We start from the raw sequence: 8487 nt of genomic DNA, 5'->3' as shown, positions 1-8487 counted from the left end.
CACAGCTTCTCTATCCATTCATTTGTTGATGGGCATTTAGGTTGTTTCCAACTCCTTGCTATTGTGAACAAAGCTGCAATAAACATGGGTGTGCATATATATGCTTCGATGTTAGTTATGATCTCTTTTGGGTATATTCCCAGTAGTGGAATTGCTGGGTCAAATGGTATCTCTATTTGCAACTTTTTGAGAAAGCGCCATACCACTTTCCACAGGGGTTGCACCATTTTATCCTCCCACCAACAGTGAATAAGGGTTCCAGTTTTTCCACAACCTCGTCAGCATTTGTTGCTTGCTGTTCTGTTAAATTTTGCTATTTTGACTGGGGTGAGATGATATCTCATAGTTGTTGATTTTTTTTCTTTATTAATGGGCAGCTGGGCTGCTTCGATCTTTTTGCTATTGTGAATAATGCAACAATAAATGAATGTGCATACATCTGTTTGAGTCACAGCTCTGGTTTCTTTAGGGTATATTCCAGGTAGTGGAATAGACATTTCTTTTTCCGACTTTTTGAGATAGCACTAGACTGCATCCATAGTGGTTGTACCATTTTGCATTGCCACCAGTGGTGACAACACGTTCCCATCTCTCCACAACCTTGCCACCGTTTGCTGTTTGCTGCTGTGTTGAACTTCGCTATCGTTGCTGGGGTGAGATGATATCTCACGGTTGTTTTGATTTGCATCCACTTAATAACTAGGGATTTTGTTCATTTCTTCATGTGTTTGCCGTCTGAAGTTCTTCTTTGGTATACTGTCTATATACATTCATATCTTGTGCCCATTTTGTAATTGGGTTGCTTACTTTTTTCTTGTTGAGATGCTGGAATATTTTATACACTTTAGATATGAGTCTCTTATCTGGTATGTCATTATGAAATATTTTTCCCAGTCTGTTGGTTTCCTTTTTACTCCATTGGAGAAGTGTTTTGACATGCATAGGGATTTGATTCTAAGAAGGTCCCATTTATCTATTTTATTCTCTCTTGGCTGTAGGTTTTTCATTGTGTTCGGAAGTTTGTCTATGCTGTACGTTCATGCAAAATGAAGACGATTTGCTTTTAACTCACCACTGGAATATTTGTTAGATATCTCACATTTAACATTTTATAATATGAACTTTCATATTATAAAACATGTTCCTCTTTGTTTCGTTATTAGTGTCCTGGATTGATCGGTACAAATGTGTGTTTGCTTAGCTAGGCCATGATGCTCAGTCTTATGTATTTGTCCTGTGTATTGTAAATCATAGTCTCTATGATGCTAGTGAGGTTGAATTAGAGGCAGTTACATAACGATGTAATCAACTCCCATGATATGTTTGGATGTGATTGGCCAATCAGTTGTGAAGGACCCAAGATGGGAAGCAACACACTTACTCAGTCACACACCCTATTGGATGTAAGAGAAGTGCCCCTAGAGTGTAGGCTATGCTCCTTTTGTCTTATAAGAGATGAAAGGGAGAGAAGTGAGCAGAGAGGGAGAGATCTAAGTACCAACCAATAAATGTTCCTTTGCTGTTTGCACAACAGCTTCTTGGACTTGGTATAGATTTTATCTGAGCAGAATTAAGTGTTCAAGGATTCTCATTCTTCTTAATGTTAGCCATAATTGGCTATAATCCACACAGTCAAATGCTTTTGCATAGTCAATAAAGCACAAATAGACATTCTTCTTTTGATGTTTCCTAGGTAATTTAGAATTTTGCCCATAGCAATTCTTCGTCTTGCAACTTGAGACTTGAATTTATTTTTCATTTATTTCAGCATGAGAAATGATGAATGAGTTCTTCCTGTTTGTTCTCCAACTCTAGCTTTCCGTACATTCTATTATAATATTTTTGTTGTCTTTTTGAGGTGCCCTTGGGAATCAACAGCAACCTCTGTTATGCAGATGACACAACCTTGCTTGCCCAAACTGAGGAGGATCTGAAACATTTGCTGTAGAGGGTCAAGGATTGTAGTCTTCAAAATGGATTGCATCTCAACATTAAAAAAAACACCTCAAAAACAAAACACCAAAACAACAACAACAACACAACAACAACAACAAAAACCTCAACAAAGATATTCATCAGTGGGCCAATTTGCTCCGTTACACAATCAACATTCTTGGCACCAGCAGTTAGGAACTCAAAAGACAAATGTCATTAGGAAAATCTGCTCTCAGGGACCTTTCCACAGTGCTAAAAAGCTATGATGTCAGTCTTGGTCCAGACCATGGTCTTTTAATTTACTTGGTATGCATTCAAGAGCTAGACAATGACTAAGGATGATAGAAGAAGAATTGATGCCTTTGAGTTGCAGTGCTAGAAAAGGGTGTTGAACAGACAATGGACTACCAAAAGAGCAAACAGATCTGTCTTGGAGGGGGTGTTGGAGGCTAGGATTCTGAAGCTCTGTCTTGCATACTTTGCCAGGAGAGAGCAATGCTTGGAGAAGCCATCATTCTTGGAGAGGTGAAGGGACAGCACAGGAAAGGAAGACCCTGGATGATATGGAATGATATAGTAACTGGAGTAATGGAGGTAGGTATGTCAGAGGCAGTGAGACTGGTTCAAGATAGAACAGTGTTCAGAGCTATTGTGTGTAGGGTCTCTGTGAGTTACAGACGACTCAATGACACTTTACAGCAGCAAGGATCTTTACTACATAAATTAATACTTTACTCTTTGTTCACACATCCATTCTTTGCCTTTATGTGGACTACATTTCCTAGACCTCCTTGTTAACTAACTTCAACTGAATTTGTCTTTAGGGAGGCCCTAGGTGGAGAATGAAGAATATATGAAAAAGAGAATGTTAACCAAATGTCTTAAATAGTTTTTGATAGGCTTAAAAAGGGTTAAATTTTTCATTGTTGCTATTAAGTGCCATTGAGTTCACTATCACTCATAATAATCTTGTGAATAACGATTGGAATCTTGCCCCCTCTCTACCATCCTCACTATCTCTGTCTTGGAGCCCATTGTTTTAGTCATTGAGTCAATTTACCTCATTGAGGGTCTTTCTCTCTTATCCTGTACATCTCCTTTCTCCAGCATGATGTCTTTTTTCAAGGACTGATTGCTCCTGGCAACATGCACAAAATATATAAGACAATGTTTCACCATTCTTGCCTCTAAAGTTGCATTTCCTTCAAGGGACATTTGTTTTTCCTTTTTCATGGTCTAAGATGCGTACAATACTCTTTTCAAAAGCCACTATTCAAAAGTACCACATCCTCTTCAGTCTTCCTTATTCATTTTCCAATTTTCAGATACATAGGAAGCAACTGAAAATATCATGGCTTGGATCTGGCACATGCTAGTCTTGAAATTGATGTAATTTCTCTTTAACATTTTAAAGAGCTCTTTGATAGTAGATTTCACCAATGCAATGTGGCTTTTGATATGTTGACTACTGCTACCATGGATGTTGATTGTGGATCTAGGTAATCCTTGACAACTTTAAACTTTCCTCCATCTATCATGTTTCATATTGGTTCATTGGTGAGGATTTTTGTTTCTTGATGTGGAGCTCCAAATTGAAGGTTGTAGTGTTGGATTACCTTAGTAAAATATTTACGTCTTCATTTTCCGCAAGCAAGGTTGTGTCATCTGCATTATGCTTATTGTTGATGAGACTTCATTCAATCTTGATGCCACAGTCTCCTTCATGTCCAGTTTCACACATTATTTGCTCAGCATACAGACTGAATAGGTGTAAAGGAAGGATACACCTTGACACACATCTTTTCTGATTTTAAATCAGGCAGTGTTCCTTTGTGCTGCTTTGAAAACTGATTCTTGGTCTCTGCCCTGCTCAGAAACTACTTATCCTTAGTCAGCTTGCTCTTCATTCTCCATACAACAATTATTTTTAAAGCACTAGAGGGTAGGAAAGGGAAAGGAAGACCCTCAACCAGGTGATTGACATAGTGACTGCTGCAATGGCTCTTGTGTGTCAGGAAGTGTGAAGATGGCACAGGATAGACTGGGGTTCAGATCTTTTGTTCTTAGGGTCACTATGACTCATATTCAACTTGATGCCACCTAACAACAAGAACAACAACAACAACAATATGGTTTTTCTCTCTTCAGAGAGAACACAGAGACTATTACCAGGAAAACATGCTTTCTGTTCTTTCCCCATCCCTCTGAAAACTGGCCTATGGAAACTCTTATCCCATCTGATGTGAAGAGACATCTTCTGTTAATAAATCCTGCTCCCTATGCCCTAGGTTTTATTCCATCCCTCTATTGTATTTTAAATTTCTTTCTTCTAAAATTATGATGGCTGGTGGATAAGGAGTTGCATTGACAATCCAAAGGCATGTGTTTTGAATCCACGACTTGCTCTGAGGGAGAAAGATAGGCAATCTCTTCCCATGTGAGGTATAGTTTCTTAAAACTCACTGGAAGACCAGCTCTGAGTTGGTTCTGACATGATGGCAATAGGAAAGAAAGTTGCCTTTTCAGCTCAGTGTAAAAATCACAATTGATATGGTTGTTGTTATGTGCCATCAAGTTGCCTGTGACTCATAGCAACCCTATGTACAACAGCCCTGATCCCTATTCAATCCTGTGCCAATCTTATGGTCTCTGACACATCTACCTCCATTACCCCAGTCACTGAGTCAATCCATCTTATCAAGGGTCTTCCTCTCTTGTGCTGTCACTCCACCCTCCCAAGCATGATGTCCCTTTCCAAGGACTAGTCCCTCCTTGCAACATGACCAAAGTTTGTCAGACAAAGCTTCAGAATCATTGCCTCCAAGGAGCAGCCTGTATTCACCCTCTCCAGGATGAACCTGTTCGTTCTCTTAGCAATCCATGGTATATTCAGTACTCTTTTCCAATACCCCAGCTCAAAGGTGCCGATTCTTCTATCATCACTAGTCATTGTCCAGCTCTCTGATGCATAGCAAGTGATTGCAAAGATCATGGTTTGTATCAGTCATATCTTAGTCTCCAGACTGACATCATTGCTCTGAAGTACTTTGGAGAGGTCTCTGAAAGCAGACTTTCCCAACACAATGTCTTTGTACTAATTTTCCTTACTTTCACTATCACAGTCTTTTCTGGTACTATTTATTCTGCTTCCTTAATTCCATTTCACTTTCTTTATCTATCATTATCTGAGTTCAGCCTCCACTGCAATTATTCTTATATTTATTTGACATCCAGTGAAGAAAATAAAAAGCAATCCCCAAATAAAAGTAACCATTAATCTCAGCACTTAAAAAAATTTCTGTAAGGGAGCTCTGGTTGCCTCATGGCAAGAAGCTGCACTGCAATCCCAAAGGTGCAGTGTTCAAATCCACCAGATGCTCCACTGAAGAGGGAGGGGAAATCTGTGCCAGTCAGATCTGGTTTGATGGTACAAAACAAGAAAAAAATTCCATAAAACTAGACACTGTTATCGATATACAAAATAATTAGATGACCCTGAAAAAAATTCAGGAAATGTCATGTGAACAAAAGCCAATGGCAAATAAGGAAGAGGTTCAAGCTGCACTGAAGTCATTGGTAAAATTAAGGACCCAGGAATTGATGTAATACCATTTGACATGTTTCAACTAACAAATACAGCCCAGGATGTGCTTGCCACTTTATGCTAGGACGTTTGGAAGACAGTTACTTGGCCTACTGACTGGAAGAGATCTATGTTTGTTCCTATTTCAAAGAAAGCTGATCCAACAGAATGTGGAAATTATTGAACAATGTCAATAGTTATTACATGTAAACAAAATATTGCTGATGATCATTGAAACACAGCTAGAAAAGTATATTGAGGGACAAATGTCAGACATTGAGGCTGAGTTTAGAAGAGTTTAGAAGTCAGATAGATCCTGGCTGAATGCAGAGAATACAAGAATAAAGTGTATTTGTGTTTTATTGATTGTATAAAGGCATTCAACCATGTGGATCCTAACAAACTATGGCTAACATTGAGAAGAATGAGAATCCCAGAACACTTACTTGTGTTAATACAAAACCTATACTTAGACCAAGAAGCTCTCGTCCAAATAGAGCAAGGAGAAATGTGCATCAGGGTTGTACCTTTTCTACCTATTATCTGTATGCTGAGCAAATCATTTAAAAAGCTAGACAATATGAAGAAGAATGTGGAATCAGGATTGAGAGTATCACTATCAACAACCTGCCTTATGCAAATATCACCTGGCTTGCTGAAAGTGAAGAGGACTTGAAACATTTCCTGCAGAATATCAAAGCCTTCAATGTGTTTCATACCTCTGTGTCAAAAAAATAGAAAATAAAAATCCTCCCCACTGAACCAATAAGCAACATCAAGATTTGTTCATTATTTCATTTTTTCTTGGATCCACAATCAATATCTTTGGTACCAACAGTCAGTAAATCACAAGATGTATTGCATTAGGCAAGTCTGCTGTGAAGGACCTCTCCAAATTATTGAGGATGAATGATATCACTTTCAGGACAAAGGTGTGTCTCATCCAAGTCTTTTCAATTACTTGCAAGGCACCTGAAAGCTGGACAATGACTAAGCATGATGTCTCTGATGTTGGAGAAGAGTAATGAATATCCCATGGACAGCAAAGAGAACAAAGAGATATGTCTTGGAGAAAGTGCAGCCAGTAAGCTCCTTGGAGGCAAGAATGACAAAGCGCTGACTCATGTATTTTAGGTATGTTTCTATGGCAGATTATTCCTTGGAAAGGGACATAATGCTTAAGAAGGTGGATTTTCAGTGAAAGAGAGGAAGATCGTCTATGAGGTGGATTGACACAGTGACTGCAGTAATGGACTCAAGTATCAGAGATGAAGAGGATGACGCAGGATAGGACAAGGTTTTGATCTGTTCATCTGGTTGCTATGAGTCATACTTGACTTGATGACATGTAACAACAACAACAACAACAACAACAACAACCACACTTTCAGCAAGCAGATGCAGCCCTGGAGGTGTTCTCTAGTCTATGCCAAGAAATTTGGGAAACAGTTACTTGACCAAGTGACAGGAAGAGATCCATGTTTGTACCTCTTCTAAAAAAGGTAATTGGACAAAGTATGGTAATTGTCAAACAATATCATTAATATTTCAGGCAATAAAATATTACTGAGGATTATTAAAAACCAGCTGAAAATTTTTCAGATAATTGCCAGAAATTCAAGAAGGATTCAGAAACGTTCACAGGATAAGGGATATCATTGTAGGTTTCAGATGGATCTTGGTTGAAAGTCAAGAAAACCAGAAAGTGGTTTACTTGTGTTTTATTGACTATGTAAAGGTATATCACTGTGTGGATCATAAAAACTTAGGGATAACATTGAGGAAGAATGAGGATCTCCAGACACTTAATTGTGCTTTTTTTTTTTTTTTAAATTACATAGACCAAGAAGCAGTTGTCTGGACTGATGAAGGGGACCCGGAATGGTTAAAATCAGAAAGTATGGGGTGGGTCAGGGTTGTAACTTTTTCCATACCTATTCAATCTGTATGATGAACAAATAATTTGAGAAGCTGGACTATATGAGTAAGAATGTTGAGTCAATCAAAACAACTATGAGATATCATCTCACCCCAGTCAGAATAGGAAAATTTAACAGAACAGCAAGCTACAAATGCTGGTGAGGTTGTGGAGAAACTGTTGGTAGAAGTGTAAAATGGTGCAACCACTGTGGAAGGCAGTATGGCACTTTCTCAAAAAGTTGCAAATAGAGATACCATTTGATCTAGCAACTCCACTTCTGAGAATATACCCCAAAGAGACCATAGCTGCCACTCTAGCAGATATATGCACACCCATGTTTATCACGGCTGTGTTCACAAAGGGGTATTTCACCGTTTTTGTTAAATGTACTTGTAGGCTTCTGGATTTTGTCACTATTATGAAATTTCTTAAATTTTTAATAGAATTCACTAAAGTGTTAAAAAATGTAGTTTTTTGTGTAATGCCATTTTCTTTTTGACTTATCATTGATAATATAAAAGCAATTTAATAATTTTTGTAGTTTGTGTTTTTATCTACTATCTATTAAGCTTATTAATTCAAGGCGTTACATGGCTAAATCTGAGATTGCATCTCTCTGGGTCAACCACCATCTCTGCAACAGAAATATGGGCAATCTCCCCCCATGCTTTTTATAGCCTCAGAAACCAAATGAGTTATGTCTGACCCGATAACAGTGGAGTTTGAATGAGGAAAACAGCTTTTCATTTGTTGTTGTTGTTGTTGTTTATGCTGCCTAGTCACCTGAGACTCATAGCGACCCTATGTACAATCATCTTAAACCCACTCTGTTCTGTGCCAGTCATATTGTTGTCTCTGACACACCTACCCCCATTACCCCAGTCATTGAATCAATCCATCTCATCGAGGGTCTTCCTCTTTTGCGCTGTCCTCCCACTCTCCCAAGCATGACGTCCCTCTCCAAGGAGTGATTCCACCTTGTATCATGTCCAAATTATGTCAGATGACGCCTCAGAATCCTTGCCTCCAAGGGACAGCCTAATCTCAC

The sequence above is a fragment of the Elephantulus edwardii genome, unplaced genomic scaffold, assembly GCF_000299155.1.
Source record: "Elephantulus edwardii isolate Elephantulus edwardi_28Jun2011 unplaced genomic scaffold, EleEdw1.0 scaffold00307, whole genome shotgun sequence".
Taxonomy (NCBI): domain Eukaryota; kingdom Metazoa; phylum Chordata; class Mammalia; order Macroscelidea; family Macroscelididae; genus Elephantulus; species Elephantulus edwardii.
The sequence above is the reverse complement of the archived record's forward strand: the minus strand, read 5'-3'. Positions refer to the sequence as shown.